Source organism: Myotis daubentonii, chromosome 6 (assembly GCF_963259705.1).
Source record: "Myotis daubentonii chromosome 6, mMyoDau2.1, whole genome shotgun sequence".
NCBI lineage: Eukaryota > Metazoa > Chordata > Mammalia > Chiroptera > Vespertilionidae > Myotis > Myotis daubentonii.
In genome coordinates this window covers 52,835,594-52,847,921 of record NC_081845.1, presented here as the reverse complement: position 1 = coordinate 52,847,921, position 12,328 = coordinate 52,835,594, and positions in this window count along the sequence as shown.

Here is a 12,328-nt window from a genome sequence, read left to right as displayed (position 1 = left end):
TGCCAGTGCCGGGAGGCCTCGCGGCTCTGCTGATCCCAGTGCTGGGAGGCATATTACCCTTTTACTATATAGGATAGAGGCCTGGTGCATGGGTGGAGACCAGCTGGTTTGCCCTGAAGGGTGTCCTGGATCAGGGTGGGGGTCCCCACCGGGGTGCCTGGCCATCGTGGATGAGAGGATGATGGCTGTTTGCAGCTGGTCACACACCCTTCAGGGTGGGGGCCCCACTGGGGTTCCTGGCCAGTCTGGGTGAGGGGCTGAGGGCTGTTTTCAGGCTGGGACTGAAGCTCCCAACTGCTCCTTTTTTTCTTTCTTTTTATTTTATTCTGGGCCAGCTTTAGCTCTGAGGCTCCAGCTCTTAGGCCTCCACTCCTGAAAGCAGGTATCTGGTTTGTTTCAGTTCTACAATCGAAACTCTGTATCAATTCCAGCTCTGAGATCCCGGCTCGCTGAAAGCAGGTTTCTGGGGTTTTGTTTAGCTTCTATATTTGTTACATAGTTGCTTAGAGTTGCAGCTCAGAGGCCAGCAAGGCAGGTGGGGAACGTTGGAGTCCTCCGTCACTGAAGCAAGCAAGCCTCATGTTAGTTTCAAGCTGCCTGGCTGCCGGCCGCCATCTTGGCTGGCAGTTAATTTGCATATATCGCTGATTAGCCAATGGGAAGGGTAGCAGTCCTACAGCAATTACCATGTTTCTCTTTTATTAGATAGAAAAGGTAGGTGTTCAGTTGGGGAATGTTTAAATCAAGTATGTCATATGCGTTACAGGATATTCTGACACCATTATAGAGTAGAATAGGCCCTGGCCAGATAGCTTAGTTGGTTAGAGCATACTCCCGATATGCCAAGGTTGCCTTGGAAGTTGGATCCCCAGTCAGGGTACCTAGAGGAATCAACCAATGAATGCATAAGTAAGTGGAACAGTAAATCAAGGTGTTTCTCTAAAATTCAATCAATAAATTTATTTCTTAAAAAGAGCTGAGTAGAAGAATACATAAAATTAGAAATATATTTACATAAAGTTCAAGAACAAGCCAAACTAATGCTAAAGTCAGGTAAATGATTGCCTTTGGTTTTATTGATTGCACTGGGGCCCGAGGGAACTTCCTAGGTTGATGATGGAAAGATTTCCTTATCTTCCTCTGGGTGGTGGTTATTCTGGTAGATAAAAAAGCAAAAAATCAAAACAACTGCACACAAGATTTATGAACTTTGTAAATTATACCTCTAAAAGGTGTTGGGATTAGATGTTCCTGTTCTGACACGGGCAGATCTCCAACAGCAAGCATATAGGGCACTATGATTCAACCTTTTTTATCTTTTTATTGAATTCATTGGGGTGACACTGGTTAACAAAATTATAAAGGTTTCAGGTGTACAGGTTTCAGGTGTACAGTTCCACAACACATCATCTGTACACTGTATTTTGTTGATTTAGCCTTTTAAAAAATGTATTTGAATTTGAATTTTTTTCCTATGGTTTGAATGTTTGCTTCTGGGAAAACTCAGACTCAACACAGAACTTCCAGAAAGAATGAACTGTGAAAATGAGTAGAAAACATTTCCAGCCGAGACCGGTTTGGCTCAGTGGATAGAGCGTCGGCCTGCGGACTGAGGAGTCCCGGGTTCGATTCCGGTCAGGGGCATGTACCTGGGTTGCGGGCACATCCCCAGTGGGAGATGTGCAGGAGGCAGCTGATCGATGTTTCTCTCCCATCGATGTTTCTGTCTGTCTCTCTCCCTTCCTCTCTGTAAAAAATCAATAAAATATATTTTAAAAAAAAGAAAGAAAGAAAACATTTCCAAACTGTAATAATCTGAACAATAAAGATTTAATTAATAAAAAAAAACATTTCCAAATAAATGATATTTTTAAAATTCCAAGAAGATTGAGAGAGTTCCCTGTGGACATAGAACAATGGATGAAAATGACCCACACTTGAGGAGTTCATTTTTTTCCTCTGGGTATCTCCCATGTATATATGAAGTATATATGTTAATAAACTTCTGTGTGTTTTTCTCTTGTCAATCTGTTTTATTACAGGGGCCTCAGCCAAGAACTTAGAAGGGTAGAGGGAAAATTATTTTTTTCCTCTACACACCCTTTCTCAGGAATCTGTTGAAATAGGTGTCCTTTCCTTTATATGAGGATGTAAACCAAGAAAGATGAAGACATGGGATCTAGGAAATGAGAGATTCAACATGGAAGAAAAATGTAAAAAGAATACTCAGGATGACTGTTGAGAGAAATCCCAAGACTTTCAGCTGTGCAGCCGCAGGTACATTAATGTCTCTGGAGTGACTACATTGATAGATCAGATCAGTGGTTACCAATAAAAGGGAAAATAACATATATTTTAAAACTACTAGAATCAAGTCAAAAGAACTCAGGTACTAAAGGGTAGCAGAATATGCCATCTCCAAATATGCTGCTTTGGTATATTGATTATTTTAAAGCTAAAAGCACTTTTTTTTTTAAATATATTTTATTGATTTTTCACAGAGAGGAAGGGAGAGAGATAGAGAGCCAGAAACATCGATGAGAGAGAAACATCGATCAGCTGCCTCCTGCACATCTCCCACTGGGGATGTGCCCGCAACCCAGGCACACGCCCCCGACCGGAATCGAACCCGGGACCCTTCAGTCCGCAAGCCGACGCTCTATCCACTGAGCCAAACCGGTTTCGGCTAAAAGCACTTTTGAAACAGCAGATGCAAGAAGTGCTTTCTGACCACCCCTCCCTTTTCTATCTAAAAATGGGTCATAATATTGTCCATGAAAAAGGTGCCCTTCCTGTACTAATAATAAAAGAACACCCTTACCACCAGACTAGTAATCAATACTGAAATAGATCTGTACAAACAAATGCAGTAAAATAATCCTTATGTTCCACTAATTTTAGTTCCATATATCTTCTAGTTACTTCCCTAAAATTTACTGCCGCTAGCCCAGGGGTGGGCAACCCCTGGCATGCGTGCCAAACATGGCACGCCAGTAACTTTTGCTGGCATGTGAAACCCTCTCTTATAATCTTCCATTTACAATTTTTTTCTTAATATCGACTTTTTTATTTTTCAGATAAATTCAGTATAGGTGCATCTTAGATAAATAAATAGTTTTACATAACAAGTTATCTTTTTTTTTTTAATATATTTTACTGATTTTTTTGCAGAGAGGAAGAGAGAGAGATAGAGAGTTAGAAACATCGATGAGAGAGAAACATCAATCAGCCGCCTCCTGCACATCCCCCACTGGGGAAGTGCCCACAACCCAGGTACATGCCCTTGACCGGAATCGAACCCGGGACCCTTCAGTCCGCAGGCCGACGCTCTATCCACTGAGCCAAACCGGTTTCGGCAACAAGTTATCTTAAAGACCATAGACATGGATTGACAAGCGAGGGGAAGAGCAATTTCTTTTTTTTTTTTTTTAATCTATTTTATTGGTTTTTTTACAGAGAGGAAGAGAGAGGGATAGAGAGTTAGAAACATCGATGAGAGAGAAACATCGATCAGCTGTCTCCTGCACACCTCCTACTGGGGATGTGCCCGCAACCAAGGTACGCGCCCTTGATCGGAATCGAACCTGGGACCTTTCAGTCCACAGGCTGACGCTCTATCCACGGAGCCAAACCAGTTAGGACAGGGAAGAGTAATTTCTATGCCTCTGCCTTAACTCTCCCTGCCTTCCTAGATCCGACCAGTGTTTTGGTTTCATCCACATACGCTTGTGAATCTTTGTTCTCAGTGATGAATTTTGTTAAGTCTCGTAATAGGAGTAGCCTGATGGATGAAAGTAGTAGCTCGCGCATATCTCTGAAGGTAACGAAATATAAACCTGATGTAAAATCTCTGTCATCAGTGATGCAGCAGCAAAAGTCACACTGATAATATCAAATGGAGTCATAAAGTTTTCTGTCGGACTATCAGTGTACATGTATACATTAAAAAATAAATTTATTTTTCATCATCATATACTGTGTTTTTGTCGCTCAAACGAATTTTATTATTTCTCCAAGGTTCTTCACATACGTACACCTTAAGAGATATCAAGTGGGTGTAACATGTTCTCAAAAAATTAGCGTTGGCACGCAGAAGAATTTTGAGTCAGAGATTTTGCTGGTTTTGGCACACACTCACAAAAAGGTTGCCCACCCCTGCCCTAGAACAACCCCCCCCCCTTTTTTGTAATTTCTTCACAAATTCATTGCTGATCTAGAAAGTATATATAAGCTTCCTTGAGCTGAAAACAGTTGAGAAGAAATGGAGTCAAAAGCTCTCTGCCCTCCACTTGTTTTCCTAAAAGCAGGACATAAATTTGTAAAAGTGTATCCCCTCCCCTCTCTACCAGAGAGGAAGGAAGTTAATCACAGGAGACAACTCTGCACCCTATCAACCCAGAGGCGCATTTAAAGAAACTATAGCCCTAGCTGGTTTGGCTCAGTGGACAGAGCATCACCCTGCACACTGAAGGGTCCCAGGTTCTATTCCAGCCAAGGGCACATGCCAAGGTTGTGGGCTCGATCCCCAGTAGGTGCAGGAGGCAGCCAATCAATGATTCTCTCTCATCATTGAGGTTTCTAACTCTCTTTTCCTCTCTGAAAACAATAAAAATATAAAAAAATAAAAAAACTACATAACCCTGCTAAAACTAACCCTTATCTACCATTAGTTTCCCTATATATTTGCTGTCTCACAGTTTATCGATAGAGAAGCTCCAAGTTCTTTTTCTATGTCTTGTCACTTCTCTAAAAATTTAATGTTCTTTTTTAAACATTACAAATATGACTTCTTATTTGTCACCATTAAGTCTGAGTTTTAAACAGATTCATGGACTAGGGGCTCATATCCACTAGCTCCTTCAATGTTAGCACCTCTCTTATCCCCAGAATCTTTTCCAGAACTGCTGCTTTCACAGTGGAGCTCCACCAGTTTTACCAATTCAAATCTAGGCTTCTTCAGCACTTTGATTTTTCAAAGACGTCATGGAGTGAATAAATAGATTGGCACGTTTTCTCTATGTCTTTTCCAATACTATCTGGAATCAATTTATTGACCACTTCTTTTAAGTCATTTTTTCTGTACCTCTTGGGTCATGATTTCCATCATATTCTTCCGGATTTGACAGATATGTTGATGCTGAGCACAGCAGGTCTTCCAAATCTGATTGTTGCATTTTTTAGTAAAACCAACACAGAACAGACAAAGCAAATAACCATCAGTAGTCTTGCCATCAACATGATCTTCAATCATGGTCTGTCATTTTTTGACCACAGAGCACATTTTGTTATGGGTAAGATCCATGTCATGGAAATTAGGCAGTTTTTGCCCTGTTCATTTTCATTAGTATTTGTTGAAAAACTAATGCAGTATCTGACTTTTCTACTTTTAAACTGTAAGAGCAAATGCAATTAAGAGGCTAATTCTTCCTATTAAAAATAAGAGAAAAAACTTCTCTCCTGCCTTCACTTTTCTCCCTTTTTCCTCCTGCAATTCTTTCTCTCTCCTTTTCAAATATATGCCAGTATCCTATATAATAAAAGGCTAATATGCAAATCAATCACTGTGATGCACACTGACCACCAGTGGGCAGACACTCAACTCAAAGCTGTCCCCTGGTGGTCAGTGCGCTCCCACAGGGGGAGCGCTGCTCAGCCAGAAGCTGAGTTCAAGGCTGGCGAGTGCAGTGGCAGTGGCAGGAGCCTCTCCTGCCTCCGTGGCAGCGCTAAGGATGTCTGACTGCCAGCTTAGGCCCACTCCCCACCATGCTATGTTGGACATCCCCTGATGGCTCTCAGAATGCGAGAGGGCACAGGCCAGGCTGAGGGACCACCTCCACTCCCCGAGTGCACAAATTTCGTGTACTGGGCCTCTAGTTTTAAATAAGCCTCTTGCCAATTTCATAACTCAGGAATTTTTCCTCAAGGACGTGGGAGCCCTCTCTTTGGAGTGAAATCATCATCAAGGAAGATAATGCCCAATTGTCTAATTTCTGTGGAGGACATAGGCCTAACTTGTCACCTGACTCCAAATTACAAAACCTACCTAATGTAATGGTAATAACACTTGGCTATTATTAAACAAAGAGGCCATTAGACTGAGGTGGCACTAATGCTTTGTTGGCTACTAAGAAAACCCAAATCTAAGCCTGTAAATGCTTAGATTAGGAAATCAAAAACTCTAAGAACAATCAATCACAAACAGCCAACTAGGCTTTAACTTATAGCCAATCAAATAACTTCCTGTCTTTGCTTTCACACTTTCTCTATGTAAGTCTTTCCCCTAACTCTTGTTGGGGGAGCACTCTGTACCATTTCCAGTTTGGTGCTGCTCAATCGGAATTGATTTTTGCTCAAATAAACTCTTAAAAATTTTAATATATGTAATTTATTTTTTAACAGATAAGAAGGTGAGCTTTCTTTCTGCTTCTGCAATCTCTTGGATTGTCTGTGATGTGCATCGCATCTGCTTTAATGCTTATTCAATAATAGTTTTCTTTTCCTTCTACCTTTGGAAGAGATTTTCTGGGTTTGGAGGAGATTTTGTTTTTATTTATATTTCTCCCAACAACTTGATTTTCTACATAAAACAAACAATTAAAAGAACCAAAGCACACTGAAAATTAGAAGAAACTAAGCCATCCTCATCATTTTTTGAGTAACAAAATCCTTACTAAGTTATCAATTCCTTCTGTAAATGCTGATTACCTATTATTTGCTGTTAGTTTACTCAATACATGCTGTGACCTTTCATATTGAATACTAAATGCCGATAAAAGGCCAAAAAAATTTATCCTTCTTTCTCAAGATTTTCTGGTTCCACAACTGTTACTAATTCTAACAGTCAATGTCATTTTGTTCAATCAACAAATGTACATTTAATATTTTGCCAGACACACTATTCCTAGTAGGTCCTGAGAATATAAAGATGATGGGTGGGGTCCTGTCCTTAAAAGATTATCAGTCTTATAGTGAAGACATATATATATATATATATATATATATATATATATATATATATATATATACACACATACACACACACACACACACATATATGTATGTATATATATATATATATATATATATATATATATATATATATATACTAGGGGCCCAGTGCACGAAATTCGTGCACTGGGTGTGTGTGTGGGGGAGTGTCCCTCAGCCCAGCCTGCCCCCTCTCACATACTGGGAGCCCTCAGGCGTTGACCCCCATCACTCTGCAATCGCAGGATCGGCCCCTTGCCCAGGCCTGACGCCTCTGGCCTAGGCGTCCGGCCCGGGCAGCGGGGACCCGCAGCTGCAGCGGCCACACGATCGTGGGCTTTGCTTTAGGCCCAGGCAAGGGACCCCTAGCTCCTGGGACTGCCAGCTTCGACCATGCCCAGCTCCCATCGCTGGCTCTACCCCTACTTCCTGCTATCACTGGCCAGGGCGGCAAAGGCGCCTGATTCTCCGATCATGGCTCCCCCCTGGGTTTCCGATCACTGTCAGTGGCAGGGGCCTTCTTCCTGCTTTCCCTTTCGCCTCCCTGCATTGTGCCTACATATGCAAATTAACCGCCATCTTGTTGGCAGTTAACTGCCAATCTTAGTTGGCAGTTAATTTGCATATACCCCTGATTAGCCAATGAAAAGGGTAGCTCGTACGCCAATTACCATTTTTCTCTTTTATTAGTGTTGATATATATATATATCCTAACTAATAATAGACAAACATGGTAATTGACCATTCCTTTGCTATGCCTCCCATTGGCTAATCAGCACAATATGCAAATCAACTGCCAACAAAGATGGCGGCTAATTTGCATATTGCAGGCAGGGTGGGACAGTGCGGTCCACCCACCCTGCCGCCAGTCGCCGCCTGCCCCGCTGCCTGCCAGGCCTGCCGTCCATGTGCACAGCCCAGTAGCCGGCAGGACAGTGTGATCCGCCATGCCCCACGCCCCTCCCCGCCCCACCAGCCGCTGGGCCTGCAGTCTGTGTGCGCAGCCTGGTGGCCGGCAGGTCCTGCAGTCCCTGTGCACAGCCCAGCAGCTGGTGGGGCCTGCAGTCTGTGTGCACGGCCCAGCGAAAGGCGAGGTGGGGCGCGGCGGATTGCGTTCCGCCCGCCCCGTGCCCCGCCCTGCTGCCCACCAGGCTGATTGCAATCCGCCCGCCCCATTCCACCACCTGCCGGGCCTGCCGTGTGTGTGTGTGTGTGTGTGTGTGTGTGTGTGTGTGTGTGTGTGTGGTGGGCAGCGGGGCGGGGCGGCGCAGCAGAGGGCCTGCCATCTTCGGCCCAGCGCGGGATCTGGTCCTGCCATCTGCCACCCAGGGAGCCGGCCTAAGCCAGCTGGTGGTTATCTCCTGAGGGGTGCCAGACTGTGAGAGGACACAGGTCTGGCTGAGGGACATCCCCCACCCCCTCACCCCCCCACCTTCCCTGCCAGTGCACAAATTTTTGTGCACCGGGCCTCTAGTATATATATATATATGGCTAATATGCTAAGTGTCCCACTGTCCAACCGGTTGCTATGATGCACATTGACCACTAGAAGGCAGAAGCTCAATGCAGGAGCTGCCTTGATGCACACTGGCCATTTACAAAGAGATAGCACTGTGGACCTGGCGCCCACAAAGCAACACTTGGCTCCCCCCAAGTGGGACACAGACCCCGCCACCACCCCAGAGTGACAGCCCACCAAATTGCTGCCAAGACCCCATGAGGAAAAATGCAGCCCACAGCCCAGCCCAGCCCAGAAACTGTGGCAGTGGGCACCAGGTAATGATGTCACGTAGCAACGCCTGGCTTCCTCTCCCTAGTGACTAGCCTCCTTGCAGTTTCTTCAGCCCAGGAACACAACTTGTTTTATAGCCAGGTGGAAACATTTTACACTTTGTCTGCGAAGCATTTTCCCATGCCTCATCTCATTTGATCCTCACAGAAATCCTGGAGCAGGTAGATAGGAGACTTGGTGGAATCCTATTTTCTTTTCATTAGCTGGAAAACGGAGATTTAGAAAGTTCAGAAACTTGACCTGACTGAAAAGTAAGAAATGGGAGACCTTGAAAATGACTTCAGGTTTTCTCACTGCACAGAATATAGTCAAACACTGCAGCAGTTAAATATTTTACCCTTTGTTCTCCCTGTGTGATCTACAATAATAATCTGCTTCATGTTGATATTTACTGCTGTGTTGCTGACAATTACCTGAAAGAGAAGTTGGGGTGCTTCACTGGGCTGGGAAAAGTTTAGCTAAATCAAAAAGCAGGTCTAATTAAGCAAGTAACCTGTGCCCTTTCAGAGTCTGGGAACTTGCTTAATATATGAAACTTATATATGTAAAAGGCTAAGTTGACTCACGCATGCGCAATACATATAAAGCTCTTGCTGGTGCCAATTGCACGCCTGTGTTTCAATCTGTCATTGTCAATTGTGAATTTGGTTGACACTTCTATTAAAGAGAAAGGGCGAATAGCAATATTAAAATATTTCTTTAAATTAATTTCCTTTCAATATGCACGAATTCATACACAGGGCCACTAGTCTAAGGAATATTGTCACAAAGGACTATAATAGGGAGTTAAGGACAGGGTACTATGAGAGTTCAAAAAGGGAAACCGCCAATTCAGCTTAGGAAATAGGAAAAACTTCTGAAGAAAGTAAGATATGAGGTCAGGCTTGAAAGTGATAAAATAGATTTTGTTGAAGGTTTAGAGAAAATTCAAAGAAATTATACACTAGATGTTACTTCTCCAGTATCCAGGGGAAGAAAAAAAATGTTTATCCTTTCATGAAGACCCTTGTTGCTAACTTTGTTCCCTATCTCTCAATCATTCTCCTCTCTGCCCTATTCTGAGAAAAGCCCCTCCATCAGGCGAATTTCTTTCTCTTTTAAGAAAACTCCATCTCCTTCCCACAGAAATTGGCTTCGCCTATCATCTGTTCTCTTTCTAAAATATCGTGGTGCAGTTCTAAGATATATTAACAGCCATGCAGTTCTCAAATTCCAACTTCTTTAAGCAATACTCTACCTTATTATTGTTAAAAACAAGACAACAAGCCCAAAATGGAGCAGCAATGGTATTCCCCAAGTCACCAAACCGAGACTTAACTTGATTACAGTTTCGGCTTCCCCAGAAATGGAATCTTAAACCAGTTAATCATGAATGGCCTGATCAGTATTAGTTAGGTAATCTGTCTGATAAACTTCTGCCATCCCCTAGGGAAAGTAACCTTACAATAACCAACTTGATTTTTCTACTAGTATAATTTCTTTGTTCCTGCTCCCTTCTCCTATAAAAGTCTTAACTTTGTACATCTCCTCAAAGCTCTGTTTTATCTGCTAAATTGGATTCTGCTCAATTCAAATTGATTTTTGCTCAAATAGACTTAAAAATTTCTTTTAATTACTATCTTTTTATTGATTTCAGAGGAAGGGAGACGGAGAGATAGAAACAGCAATGATGAGAGAGAATCCTTGAGCAGCTGCTTCCTGCATGCCCGCCCCCGCCCCGCCCCCCCCGCCCCGCCCCCGGGATTGAGCAATCTGCAATTGGACTTGTGCCTTGACCTGGAATTGAACCATGACCTCCTGGTTCATAGGTCGACCCTCATTGGGCCACACTGGTTGGGCAAAAATTGCTTTGTTGTTGTTGTTGATCCTCACCAGAGGATATTTTTACATTGATTTTTACGGAGCGTGGAAGAGAGAGGAAAAAAGAGAGAGAAACATTGATGTGAGAGAAACACATCAATTGGTTGCCTCCTACACACCCCCAACCCAGGGCCTGGGCCTGGGAGGAGCCTGTAACCAAGGTCCCTGCCATTGACCATAATCGAATCCGGACCCTTTGGTCCAAAGGCCCACACTCTATCTACTGAGCCAAGCTGGCTAGGGCAGAAATTGCTTTCTTAAAAGCAATTTGCAATTGTTTTATGGAGTTCAGACTCCTTAAAACACATAGCTGTTACATTTATTTGTTCTTCAGTTTACTTCTATAAGTATCCCAAATTGGCACTGATTGAGATCTTTCCAAGCGAATATTTAAAAATCAATCACTATTTTTTATTCAATATAAAGTATTTAAGAGAGTGCCAATAAAATGACTTTGTAATGATTTCAATAATAAGGTCACTTTTTCCTGGAAGATAATTTTGGGGGAAATTTTCACTTATGTTTGAAGTATCTGTGCTCTCTCAATAAACATTTTTGATGAATGTTATGCTGAAAGCCAACATTCAATCATTTGCTAAGTTTCATTGATGTTATATCCTAAATATTGAAAAATCTATCTCCTTTCTTACCTACCATCTCCTTCAGATCCTCATTTTCTGTAGCATGGATCACTACAAGAACATTTCAGAATCCTCCTTCTCAAGGCCAAAGGATTGTTTTTTTAAAAATATATTTTATTGATTTTTTACAGAGAGGAAGGGAGAGAGATAGAGAGTCAGAAACATCAATGAGAGAGAAACATCGATCAGCCTCCTCCTGCACATCTCCTACTGGGGATGTGCCCGCAACCCAGGTACATGCCCTTGACGGGAATCGAATCTGAGACCCTTCAGTCCGCAGGCCGATGCTCTATCCACTGAGCCAAACCGGTTTCGGCATCAAAGGATATTTTTAATGTTTTTTTTTAATTTTTATTTCAGAGAGAACAGGAGAAGGAGAGATAGAAACATCAAAGATGAGAATCACGCCCTGGCCAGCTTGGCTCAGTGGATAGAGCGTCAGCCTGCAGACTGAAGGGTCCCGGGTTCGAATCCGGCCAAGGGCACATGCCTGGGTTGTGGGCTCAATCCCCGGTGGGGGTGTGCAGGAAGCAGCCAATCAATGATTCTCTCTCATCATTGATGTTTCTATCTCTCTCTCCCTCTCCCTTCCTCTCTGAAATCAAAAAAAAAAAAAAAAAAAGATGAGAAGCACTCACTGATCAGCTCCCTCCTACACGCCACCTATTGGGATCCAGCTCAAAACCTGGGCAAGGGTCCTGACCTCCAGGTTCATAGGTCAAAGCTCAACCACTGAGCCACACTGGCCAACAAGGCCAAAGGATCTTAATAATGTAAATTACATCATCACAACCTCAAGCTTAAAATCCTTCAGTGGTCCCCATGCCTCATCATTTAAAGGTAAATTCCAAGTTCTTTGACATATACATGGCCTTTCAAGGTCTGATTCCTGCTTCCGTCTCCAGGCTTTCTGCTCCAGCAATAATGAACGCCTTGTGGTTGTAGCCTTTGACTCTTTCCCAACCTTCACTACCTGGAATGCCTAACTATCTTGAATTTCTTAGGAGCTAAGCTGGCTGGGGGAGAATCTAGGAAGCCAGTGTTCTCC